The following is a 14,215-nucleotide window of genomic DNA, read 5'->3' as shown; positions in this document are numbered from 1 at the left end:
AGTATGTATGCATGTATACTTTTAACAAGAAACTATTTACTTCTAAAAGTATAGTCTTTTGAAAATGTTTAATCAGAGACTTTTAGTCCCAAATGTATTTATAGTTTGTATATCTTATGTTGTTCGATATACTTAGTTCACTATAAACAATGCTCTGATACCAATCTGTCACACCCCCAAACCAAGGATGGCGGAAACGTCCGGGGGTGGGGGAGTTCATGTATAGTATCACAACAACGAGTATAATAGTGCTCAAAGTAGATACAACCATCATAAATATAATTGAAAAGGTTACACCATAGTATATGTTTACATGTTTCAAAATTAATTACATTATGATGACAAAATGAACTGTTTGACGATTTAACGTCCCATCCTCAAAATGCTGTTGTTTTCCTGTTTCACTGATTTCCTGAGAATACAAGTAGTTTTGAAAAGTGTCAACAATTAAGTTGGTGAGTTCATAAGAGTTTTGTTTGAGGAAGAAACCGTTTTCCTTGTAAAAGCGACAAAGTATGTTTCCGGAAAATCCAATATTTTCTTTATTAGGTGTGAAATGAATGCTCCTATGTTATGCGATAATGTACCCTAGAAAGACCCGTAGATTCCTTCTATAATCACCCAGTGTATATAAGTTATATAAAATTTAAGTTAAATAAACCGTCGAATATAATGGGTCTGCCCTAGGTCCACAACCAAACAAGGAACAGGAAGTAAGGCGGGCCCACCAATTCTAAGTCGATTACAACTCAATTTTATATAACTCTAACATATACACTTAGCAATTATAGCTGAAAATTAACAATTCTAAATGATATGTAGTTTTAATACCATGAAACCATTTTGTATAAACCCGGTACTTTGTATTCGTACCCCGTTTATATGAAAACCCGGTACTTTGTAATGTACCCCTTTTTGTATAAACCTGGTACTTTGTATTCGTACCCCATTTATATGAAAACCCGGTACTTTGTAATGTACCCCTTTTTGTGAAATGAAAACCTTTTGTAATGAGTTCGTAATGTAAATGAAACATAAACTATACCTATTATAGTTTATCATTATGTTTGTAATGTATATGCAACCTAACTATACCTATTATAGTTTAGTATATTTGTTTGTGGTATATAATAGACTTAACTATACTTATTATAGTTTATTATAATTATTTGTAGTGGTAGTAACCCTTTGTATATGATTCATACCTTTAAACTAAGGTAAATAATATGTACTATCAGCAACATGTATTAAAATAATACTACACACCTTACTCAGCAAGTTACAAGGTGTAAATACGATTGTTAACTATTTTATAGTTTTTAACTTTCATGTTCCTGTTATTCGAACATTTATAGATAGATCATCAGAGGTCGAAATTTAGATCCGTAAACTCTGAGGGTTTAGAAAATGTGTCTATTTTATCATAAATTTTATCATGATTTTTAGTGACCTTTAACTTGTGCAAAGATGTCCAACTTCACAGATTGGTCCGAAGTGGTTTCTTAAATGATAGGTTGTTTTGTAAAAATCGCCATAAATTGTAGAAACATCATATGGAGATGTGCAAGTAGTCATTTTAAGGGTAGAAACCTGAACTATTTTCATCTAATACAGTTTTGAAAACTAAAATGTTTAAGATGTTCAAAATAGTCCGTGAATGGAACTAAACTTTCTTGATGAAAGCTGTAGTTTGAGTTTAAGTTATATTATGATGTTTTAACTTGTATTCCCCCCATAAAACTTGAAGAAAACATGAAAATGTAGGGGTATGAACTCACCTTGAGTGATTTCAGAAGATGGATGATGAAGAAAAGAAGTGTTCAACTCAAGAACACTTAGAAGATGCTTGAAGATTTGAAGATCTAACAACAAATATGACAATATTTGTGTAAGGAACTCATGATTTGAGTGAAGAAGTGTAAGGAAGTCAAGTGTGGGAAAAGATTATTTACTAAAGGTGTGTGAAGAGCTCAAGATCAGCATTGAATCTCGAATTCTTGGTGAGATGAAGTGAGAGAGAATGGGTTTTGCTTTTTGGTGAAAAGTGAGTGAAATGGAAGGAGAGAGGAGATTTTCAGCTTTTGTGTGAACCTTTACAGCTGGAGGAGGGGTGTCAAAGGACCAATAGTACACTAGGTAGGGAGGAATAGTGACTGAGGGTTGTCCTTTGAAGGTATGGGGGAGGTTGCTTGTGTCATACTCTAGATAAAGTCAACACTCTACCCCAAAATCTAACTTAATAGATTTTATTCTTGGACAAGGATTTTGTAACACCCCGTTTATTTAAATAAATTAATAAATGTAAGTCCCAGACTAATTGGTGAAGAATTTTGATAGTTGGGGGTTGTTAGTAAGTTACAGAGTTATTTTGGGAAGAATTTTAGAAGTAGGGGTATGTTGGTAATTATTGGGTTAAAATTGAGAAGATTTTATGGGCCGAGGCGCTAAAGTGTAAGTTTTGGACTTGATTTGAAAAGAATATCAGAGGGCAGGGTTAAAAAGGTAATTGCTGGGTTGCTTTGCAAATGATTCTCAAGTGGAGGGCTATATGGTAAGTTTTGGACCTAAAATGAAAGGAAATTATGGAGTTAGGGGCTAAAAGGTAAGATTTGGGTTTAAATTGAAAAGAAATATAGTGGGGAGGGACCGATATTGGTAAAATAGTCCAAAGTTTAATGAAAACACGGGTGAACCCGTCACCTATATGTGCAGCCTCCATATTTAACCCATGACATGCGAAACCCTAAACCTAAGGATTCATTCAACCGCCACCACCTTGTGACCCCCCTAACTGCCACCTCCTTTCCACTCACGTCTCCGATGCGGACCAGGTCGCCATCTGCTGCCGGCGACACCGTGAGCGACAAGGACCAAGCGAGACCAGACTTGGAGCTGTACATGGCGAAGTGTGGGCTGCTAACGAACGGAATATCGCCAGAGAAACAAGCTGGGGAGGAGTCTCGAGCATTGAAGAACGAAGCCGACGCGCTTCGCCATCTGTTAAGGCGTTAGTGCCACTCCGAGTCCGATAGCCGCCCTTCCTTCTTCTTCTTCTGTTCAGCCGCCACCTTAGAAGCCTTCATGTCGCGCCGCTACTGTTACATTGTTGTTGTCGTTGCCGGATGAGTAACAGAACTGTGAAGATGCCGCCGCCACCTCTGCCCTTTTCTCTCCGTGATGATGGTTGTTGATGTTGCCATTAACCAAGACCGAGCAGGGACCATCGTCGGTCGTTGCTGTTGTTGCAGTTCGCTAGCCGAGACCGCTAACCCTAGCCGCCACCCTCATTGACGGACTGTTGAAGAAGAGAGGTTGTTGCCGCCGTCAACGTTCCTGTCAAGAACGATGATGGGCTGCCGGTGGGTGTCTATTTTCGTGTGCATGTGTTGTGTGTGTTTAATTGGTCGAAAAAAAAGTCACCGCCGCCACGAGCCACCGCCGGCCACCACTAGGGTGGCTGTGTGTGTGTGATTAGTTTAGTGTGTGTGTGTGTGTGGTTAATTGTGTAACGCCCGTAGATTAGGCTAGTCAATTTAGAGACGATAAGCGTCAAAAATGACTTTTTGATGGAAGATTATCTAGAAGGATTAATCTTAACTAAGTTATAGTATATGTTACGAGGATTCCGTACATATAAAGAACGCCGAAATCCGAGTTATAACGATGAAGTTATGACCTGTCGAAGTTTTGCGACAGAACCGGCACGACACAACGCGACGTAAATAGTGAATTTACGTTAGAGCGATATTTGGCCTTAGCGATCTAAATGAAAGTCGTAGAATACGTTAAACCGCGAGCGTGCATAAAAAGAACGTCTAAATCTGACTTCGTATGAGGAAGTTATGATTTTTCGAAGTTTCGGCTTAGCAGTGTACAGCCCGAAGTTCGAATATGAGATCGAGCGATATTTAGCCGAAATAATCTAAATGAGAATTGAAGATCTCATCTATAGTAGTGAAACGGCGGAAAGACATACGAAAACGGACGTCAGACGAAGGAGTTATGATTTTCTAACGGAGTTTTCCTGTCCTGGCCTACTAAAAATAATATATTAAAATATATTAAAAATAAATTCAAAATTAGCCAACGGAGTCTAAACGAGAGTTGTAGAGCATAGTCTCACCTACGCGTGCATATAAAGAACGTTGAAAACGTAGCTCGTATGCGAAAGATATGAATTTCTGAAGTTCGGGGCACGAAATCTGATCCTGTGTCAGAACTCACGACGTGAACACTGTGTTCACGACGTGAACTCAGAAAAACGTCACCTGGACTCTGTCAGACCCCACTTGTGATGACGCATGCAGTGACGATCAAGCCCCACGAAGTGAGCACTTGAAACTCACGACATGAACCCAGAAATTTCACCCTATAAATAGAAATCAAGGGTCAGCCGATTTTGGTTGCTCCTCCCTTACTCTCTCACTCCCGATACCCTCTCTAAGCCCTATTTTAACCCCCTGAAGCCCCAGTATCATCCCGAGAGCCGAAGCAAGTCCCGAAGCCCGAAGATCCCGAGAAGAAAAGAGTTTCCAAGCCGAAGCTCTGCCTGCGAGAAGCCCGGTGTGTGAAGATCTTCTAGTTTCACCGAAGAAATACTACTCTTAGAGCCGTAGTGCTGCCCGATCATCTTCTGATCAGGTAAGTGTATAGTCCCATTCATAAACACGATTTTAATACAAGTATTGTTTGAATGTAGTAAGTATACGTTTGGTGTGAGTGTGTAGTTACTTTCTTCTAACACATAAATACGAAGTATTTGCTATGAAATACGTGCTATGTGTTTATATATTATTTGTCTATTTGAAATGGGCATGGAATTGATGTTTTATACAGGTGTTAAATGATTTAAACTGTGTAAGTATTTGTATCTACGAAAATGTTGGGTAGAACATGAGTAGATGGGATAGTTGGTGACTATGGAGTTAGTGCCTATTGTATAAACCTTGGCGACGATGTGACTTCGTGCCTATTTGATGAACCTTGGCGACTATGGAGTTAGCGCACGTTGAGTAAACCTTGACGACTATGGAGTTAGCGCTTGTTGAGTAAACCTTGGCGACTATGGAGTTAGCGCTTGTTGAGTAAACCTTGGCGACTATGGAGTTAGCGCCTGATAGCTATGGATTTTGTACCTGATAGATAAACTTTGGCAGCAATGGACTTCGTGCCAATTCCTTAGGTAAATCCTTAGGAATGAATGAATGAAGGATAGTTGGTTCTTAAGGTAAAACCTTAAGAAATAAAGAAGATAATGGGGATGGGTAATTGGGTTGATTGTTTGCTGATTAAATATAATAATTATATTATTGTGGGTTGAAAACCCTATATGCTCGCCAGGCTCCCAAGCCTGACCCACTCAGTTTTCTTTGTATCACAGGTATCAATACGAAGACATATTTCACTGTGGGATTAAAGGAGATGTAAATCATTAGTGTAAATAAATGTAAGTTCTGTTTATGCTTATGTGTCTGTATCGGAACATGACATCCCGAGATTTTGTTATATAATGAAAATACTTTTCTTTAAGAAATGCTTTAATAAATTTTTATCAAAGTTTGTTTTGGGAACAAATTCCGCAAGAGTTTTCTTTAAACGATTACTCTGATTTTAAAAACAAAGCATAAATAAATCGGTCTTTTCTGGCCGTGAAATTGGGGATGTCACAGTTGGTATCAGAGCATTAGTTTAAGCGAACTATGAATTTTGTAGGAAAATTTCTAGACTTAAACTTAGAATGCTAAGTAATGATCGTGAGGAGTGTGTCTAAAATATGTTAGGTAGTACACCTAAATTGACACAAGCACTATTATAATTTAGGAATGATGCCTAAAATGCTTTTATGTGCTAAATGTTATATGTTTGCCATATATAATGTTATTTGTTCGGATCTATGATCTGTTGCCGACCGGATCTGGAAACCTTATGTGTTTAGGATTCTAAGCGTACGATTACGATATTAGGACTAGCATGTAAACGTTTCGGAGTGATAAGGATGATATATGTATCTATCGTGAATGAGGATCTAAATTCACCTTATTCGGTGTATAGATCAAGAATGGCAAGAACTAGAAGCGGAGTTGGAAACGCAAATGAGAACAGGAATCAACCACCAGTGATTGAGCAAATACCTGTTGTAGCTGCAGCACCTGAGCCAATGACGATGGCCGGTGTACAAGCAATGATGCATGCGATGTTGGATCGTCAAATGGAGGAGACCAGGCAGTTGCTTCGACAGAATCGTGAAGAACTGTCAATTCAAGTGGAAGAGCCCAAAGTAAATGGAGGGCATTCGGAAGGAGGAAACTACAGTGGGACCGTTGGTCAAGCCAACCCACCAATAGTTCGCCGAAACAACCAGGATGGAGGAAATGACGGACGTGGATGCAAGTACAAGGATTTTATGGCATCCAAACCACCGTGTCTTTCTGGGAGCCCGACACCGGTGCAAGTCATGGACTGGATCTCCGAGATGGAGACAATGTTTGAAAGTTGCGAGTGTAGCAACAGACAGAAGACCGCTCTTGCAATTCCTCTGTTAAAATCTGGAGTACTGAGCTGGTGGAAGTTACTAGCCGGTTCGATGCCCAAGGGGGAAGCTAGCAAGATGTCTTGGGAAGAGTTCGTGGTGCAACTGAAAATGCAATACTGCTCTGAGCAGGATCTTCTGGAAATCAACAATGAGTTCCAAAATCTGAAGAAAGGAAAATTGAGCGTCACTGAATACGCTACAAGCTTTACGGAGAAGATGAAGCTTATTCCATACCTAATTCCAACTGAAATTTCCAAGGTTAACAAGTTTGCCAATGGATTACCAGCGGACTTTGGTCCGCTAGTCAAGCAAGCAACCACTCTGAAAGCCGCCATCTGGGCAGCCAAGAATGTTGAGACCCAAATAAAAGAAAAGAGTCTGGAGAGAGCTGAAGTTGGAGAGAAAAGGAAACGTGAAGGATCTTCAATAACCAACAAAGAAAGCAAATTCTCGAAATCTGGGGGAAAAGATGAAGCTAAGTGGTGTGAGAAGTGTAAAAAGAAACACTTCGGGAAATGTAGCGAGGAGATGACTTGCTACAAATGTGGGAAGACAGAGTATTACGCCAACAAGTGCACACCTATCAAGAAGGTGTGCTACAGATGTAACGAAGAAGGGAATATTTCTAAAGATTGCCCAAAGAAAAACACACCTCCACAGCCAAGGGCATTCCACATGCTCCTCGACGAAGCAGAAAACGATGGGAGGATTAAAAGATGAAGACTTCATACCTATATATAAAGTCTGTATTAGGAAGTGTAGCCTATTAGAGGCATAGTATAGGGTGAACTTGAACCTTTGTGTAATCGTTTCAAGAAATAATATAAACCCTGGTTTTGTTATCTGATGTGTTGAATGATTATATGATTTATGTATGGTGACTTGGTTGACTGCGAGACAATACTTGGGACGAGTATGAGTATGTGTGAATGGTAGTATAGATCTATACTACTGGAAGCACAGGACTCACGCTTGGATCAGGGAAAGTCACAAGGTTACCAAGAAGCTAGTGATTGGTCTCGTTTTATTCAAATATGTTATTACCCTTGTTTCGGTAATGGCTAGTAGGATGATGGTTATTCCGACCCTAGTGGTCATATTAAATTGAGTCTGACTACGATGAGTTGGTTACATGGTCCAGAGGACCAAGTTCGATGTAACATCTGACTTAAGTCAGAAGATTGGAATCATTTTACAAGCCCTATTTCGTTGATGATTCCGGGATGTAATCATCCTAAGGGGGTGATAATTGTAACGCTCGTAGATTAGGGCTAGTCAATTTAGAGACGATAAGCGTCAAAATGACTTTTTGATGGAATATTATCTAGAAGGATTAATTTTAACTAAGTTTTAGTATATGTTATGAGGATTCCGTACATATAAAGAACGCTGAAATCCGAGTTATAACGAAGAAGTTATGACCTGTCGAAGTTTCGCGACAGAACCGGCACGACACAGCGCGGGCAGGATCGAAGAGCTTAGACAGCAAGCAAGCGAGAAGGAATCCTTTTACGTTGGAGCGATATTTGGCCTTAGCGATCTAAATAAAAGTCGTAGAATACGTTAAACTGCGAGCGTGCATAAAAAGAACGTCTAAATCTGACTTCGTATGAGGAAGTTATGACTTTTCGAAGTTTCGGCTTAGCAGTGTACAGCCCGAAGTTCGAATATGAGATCGAGCGATATTTAGCCGAAATAATCTAAACGATAATTGAAGATCTCATCTATAGTAGTGCAACGGCTGAAAGACAGACGAAAACGGACGTCAGACGAAGGAGTTATGATTTTCTAACGGAGTTTTCCTGTCCTGGCCTACTAAAAATAATATATTAAAATATATTAAAAATAAATTCAATATTAGCCAACGGAGTCTAAACGAGAGTTGTAGAGCATAGTCTCACCTACGCGTGCATATAAAGAACGTAAAAAACGGAGCTCGTATGCGAAAGATATGAATTTTTGAAGTTCGGGGCACGAAATCTGATCCTGTGTCAAAACTCACGACGTGACCTGTGTCCACGACGTGAACTCAGAAAAACGTCACCTGGACTCTGTCAGACCCCACTTGTGATGACGCATGCAGTGACGATCAAGCCCCACGACGTGAGCACTTGAAACTCACGACGTGAACCCAAAAATTTCACCCTATAAATAGAAATCAAGGGTCAGCCGATTTTGGTTGCTCCTCCCTTACTCTCTCACTCCCGATACCCTCTCTAAGCCCTATTTTAACCCCCTGAAGCCCCAGTATCATCCCGAGACCCGAAGCAAGTCCCGAAGCCCGAAGATCCCGAGAAGAAAAGAGTTTCTGAGCCGAAGCTCTGCCTGCGAGAAGCCCGGTGTGTGAAGATCTTCTAGTTTCACCGAAGAAGTACTGCTCTTAGAGCCGTAGTGCCGCCTGATCATCTTCTGATCAGGTGAGTGTATAGTCCCTTTCATAAACACGATTTTAATACAAGTATTGTTTGAATGTATTAAGTATACGTTTGGTGTGAGTGTGTAGTTACTTTCTTCTAACACATAAATACGAAGTATTTGCTATGAAATACGTGTTATGTGTTTATATATTATTTGTCTATTTGAAATGGGCATGGAATTGATGTTTTATACAGGTGTTAAATGATTTAAACTGTGTAAGTATTTATATCTACGAAAATGTTGGGTAGAACATGAGTAGATGGGATAGTTGGTGACTATGGAGTTAGCGCCTATTGTATAAACCTTGGCGACGATGTGACTTCGTGCCTATTTGATGAACCTTGGCGACTATGGAGTTAGCGCACGTTGAGTAAACCTTGGCGACTATGGAGTTAGCGCTTGTTGATTAAACCTTGGCGACTATGGAGTTAGCGCTTGTTAAGTGAACCTTGGTGACGATGGAGTTAGCGCCTGATAGCTATGGATTTAGTACCTGATAGATAAACTTTGGCAGCAATGGACTTCGTGCCAATTCCTTAGGTAAATCCTTAGGAATGAATGAATGAAGGATAGTTGGTTCTTAGGGTAAAACCTTAAGAAATAAAGAAGATAATGGGGATGGGTAATTGGGTTGATTGTTTGATGATTAAATATAATAATTATATTATTGTGGGTTGAAAACCCTATATGCTCACCAGGCTCCCAAGCCTGACCCGCTCAGTTTTCTTTGTATCACAGGTATCAATACGAAGACATATTTCACTGAGGGATTAAAGGAGATGTAAATCATTAGTGTAAATAAATGTAAGTTCTGTTTATGCTTATGTGTCTGTATCGGAACATGACATCCCGAGATTTTGTTATATAATGAAAATACTTTTCTTTAAGAAATGCTTTGATAAATTTTTATCATAGTTTGTTTTGCGACCAAATTCCGCAACAGTTTTCTTTAAACGATTACTCTGATTTTAAAAACAAATCATAAACAAATCGGTCTTTTCTGGCCATGAAATTGGGGATGTCACAAATTGAGATTTAGCCTTGTAAAATGTAATTTGAATTTGGAATAATGAAAATGAACCAAACCACCACCGTGAGGTGGTGGCTTCCGCCTCCTGCCGCCACCGGCCGTCGTGTCGGGTGGCGGTGTGCCTTGATTGGATCGTGACTAGCTTAGGACGTTTGGGCAAGGGACTTGAAACCCTAATAGGGCTTGTAAGCCCTAATGGGCCCAATGAAGCTTCATAGACTTAAAAGCCCAAGGAAGCCCTAATGGGCTTAGTGAAACCCTAAGGGACCTAGCAAACCCTAATGGGCTTGGGTATTAGTAATTAGGCCAGTAATGGGCCATCCGAGAATGATTATGGACTAGAATATTTAGTTGGGCTTTAGAGTAAGGCTGATATGAAGGATTGGGCCCAATTTGGAAAATTGGGCCATAGATGGGCCATAGTTTGGGCCTGGATGGTTGTATGATATTGGGCCCATAGAATGAGACATGTTGGACTGGACCAAATAATTGGGCCTTCAGAGAAGTCCATGTAGAGGCTTGGGCCCAATTTAGAAAATTGGGCCATATGTTGGGTCTTGATTCCTAGTTGACTTTGGGCCTATGGATTGGGCCTTGGGCTTGGGTAAGCTAAGCTTAGGGTAATGTTGTAATTATCCAAAGTATGTATTTATAGTTATGTAGTGGAACCCAATTATTAATTGGGTGTTATTTTGGTGTTGACAGTTCGGGAATCTGTCATCCAACAGCTGGGGTTGAGTCTGCGGGACTTCAGCAGTGTGGGATTGTGGTCTACGGGACTTCAGCAGTGTGAGGTGAGTTTCCTTCCAGTAGGAACGGGTCTACGACCACAATGCCGGCCCGTTTAGTTAGTAGTAGTTCCGGACTTCGGTCCGATGCAGTAGTTCAGTGTGCTTGATATCTTTGTGATTCAAGCATGTCTTTGTGTTATGTGTTCCGGACTTCGGTCCGATACAGTATGCAGTATATGTGTTTATGTTAGTAGTTATGATTATGATATGCTATGTTCAGTTCGTTCCGGACTTCGGTCCGATGCAGTAGTTCAGTGTGCTTGATGTCTTTGTGATTCAATCATGTCCTTGCGTTATGTGTTCCGGACTTCGGTCCGATGCAGTATGCAGTATATGTGTTCATGCTAGTAGTTATGATTATGCTATGCTATGTTCAGTCAGTTTCTGGACTTCGGTCCGATGCAGAGGGCAAGACCCTGGTTAGTTCCGGACTTGGGTCCGATGTAGTTTCCAGACTTCGGTCCGATGCAGAGGACAAGGCCCTGGTTAGTTCCAGACTTCGGTCCGATGCAGTTTCCGGACATCGGTCCGATGCAGAGGGCAAGGCCCTGGTTACTTCCGGACTTCGGTCCGATGCAGTTTCCGGACCTCGGTCCGATGCAGTGGGCAAGGCCCAGTAGTTGCTTTATATGCTATTGTATGGTATGAGGTAGTTTGGGGGAGCTCACTAAGCTTCGTGCTTACGGTTTTCAGTTTTGGTTTCAGGTACTCAGTTTTCAAAAGAGGAGCTCGGGAAGATTGCAGTGCACACACCATTTGTTCAGCCTGTGATGTTTATACTCTGATATATTTGACAGTTGTTATGATATTTTGAGATACATTGTTTACGATTCGTATATGACGTTTGATGAATATGGTTTTATTACCAATTTAAAACGAAATTTTCAGACTGTATTTTTGGGATGTTACAGATTTCCCCCAAAAATATGATTAAAAATGAATATTTAGGGTCTCTGTAACGCCCGTAGATCCGGGCTAGTCAATTTAGAGGCAATAAGTGTCGAAAACGAATTTTCGGCAAAAGATTATTTATAATAAATAATCTTAACCAAGTTGTAAAATATTTCTCAAGGTTTCCGTACATATAAAGAACTCCGAAATCCGAGTTATAACGAAGAAGTTATGGCCCGTCGAAGTTTTACGGCAAAACCGGCACGGCACCGGGAATCGTAAATAGTGAATTTACGATGGAGAGACTTTTAGCCTTAGTGATCTAAACAAAAGTTGTAGAAAACGTTAAACCGAGAGCGTCCATAAAAAGAACGCCCAAATCTGACTTCGTATGAGGAAGTTATGATTTTTTGAAGTTTCGGCTTAGCAGTGTACAGCCCGAAACTCGAATTTTAGTTCGAGCGGTTTTTGGCTTACGAGGTCTAAATGAGAGTTGAAGGTCTCATTAATAGGAACTCAACGGTAAAAAGACAGACAAAAACGAAGCTCGTATGCGAAAGTTATAGACGAAGCTTAGTCTTTACTTTTCAAGCGCGGCGAATTCGATACAGTTTTGTAAATCCGAGATAGAATGAGAATTAGCCAATGAGGTCTAAATGAGAGTTGAAGATCACATTAATAGGAACTCAACGGTAAAAAGACAGACAAAAACAGAGCTCGTATGCGAAAGTTACGGACGAAGCTTGGAGACTACTTTACTATACAATTCCTATAAATAAGAGATGAACTCTTCATAATTTCCTCACACCTTCAAACCTTTCTTTCTCTCTCTAACTTCTCTCTAACCTCCCTAAACCCCTCCCAAGTCTAGGGAACCTCCCTAGCACGAGAAGAAATCCCCGGAGCGCCCGACGTCTCCGAGAAGAAAAGCTTTCGGCTCGGAAAAGCTGCTCCAGCGAAGTCCGGTTTTTAATAAAAACTCGCTGTAAGTGAGCTACGCCTACGCTATTTTTAATATAACTTCTAATTAATTATAGTAACATTATTAGGACCTTAAAACAATTATTTGGGATATTATTATGAGTTATATAAGAGTGTTGTTTAACGCTTATATAATAATAATAATAATAGCTAGACTATTAATTAGTCGCGGTTAACGTTAGACTAAACCCTAGTGGTATTGATACTAGGTTTTGTCGAAAGAAATTGTTTTAAGAGTAACGAAGCGCTGTCTGAGTTTGGAATCATCACTTTAATAGGTGAGTGCATGGTCCCTTTCATCTTACACATAGATATGAAGTATTTTATATAAATTACGTGCTATGTGTGCATATTATCTGAATACTTGTTGTCTATGATGGATGAATGATTTTATACATGTTTTAAATGATTTAAATATATATTTATTTTATATCTACAAATACGTTGGGATAAAACATGGGTAGACGAAATAGTTGGTGTGTGATGAAATAAAATGATGAAAGATAGGTGATGATAGGAAGGTGATGATAATTAGGTGATGGATAGGTGATGATGAATCAGTGATGTAGGATGAAAGATACTATAACCTTGTCCGACAATTTAGAGATGTAGTCATCTACTAGAGTATAGATGGCGACCACGGAATATTCTAGACAACCCGTGGAAACACCAGCAGACTTATAACCTGTAGGTGATGAATTACGAGTCCAGGTGATGTGGTGACTGTATATTCATGCGATGATACTCTAACCCTTACTATGAATTACGAGTTCAGGCGACGTTGTAACTACGTATTCATGCCTTAGGAACGAGCATATAAGGAAATGTGAGGTAGAAAGATGAGAGGTAAATATGATATAGGAGATGACCCTTAAGATAATTCTTTAAGGAATATTAAAGAAGATAACGGGGATGGGTAATCGGGTTGATTGTTTGATGTTTAAATATAATAATTATATTATTGTGGGTTGAAAACCCTATGTACTCACCAGGTTTCCCAACCTGACCCACTCCAGCTTATTTGTATCACAGGTGTCGATACGAAGCTACTTTGCACTGAGAGATTTAAAAGAGATGTAGATCACCAGTGTAAATGAATGTAAGTTCTGTTTATGCTTATGTTTATGTATTGACGATGACATCCCAAATGTTTTAAATGAATAAAAATACATTTCTTCGGAAATGCTTTGATAACGTATTTATCATGTTTTTCTGGGAACAAATTCCGCAACATTTTTATTAAAAGAAGTACTCTGATTTTTTTATAAAGTATAAACAAAAAAATCGGTCTTTTCTGGCCGTGAAAATGGGGATGTCACAGTTGGTATCAGAGCATTAGTTTAAGCGAACTAGGAATATGGATTTATTTCTAGACTTAAACTTAGAATGCTAAGCAATGATTGTGAGGAGTGTGTCTTAGGTAATACACCTAAATAGACACAAGCACTAGCTTATTTAATGAAAATGCCTAACATGCTTTTATGTGATAAATGATTTATGATGCTAAATGTCTGAACGGATCTATGGTCTGTTGCCGACCGGATCTGGAAATTTTATGTGTTTAGATTTCTA

Source organism: Lactuca virosa, chromosome 5 (genome assembly GCF_052849685.1).
Source record: "Lactuca virosa cultivar CGN04683 chromosome 5, Lactuca_virosa_CGN04683_v6, whole genome shotgun sequence".
NCBI classification, from domain to species: domain Eukaryota; kingdom Viridiplantae; phylum Streptophyta; class Magnoliopsida; order Asterales; family Asteraceae; genus Lactuca; species Lactuca virosa.
Note: the sequence above shows the minus strand (reverse complement) of the source record.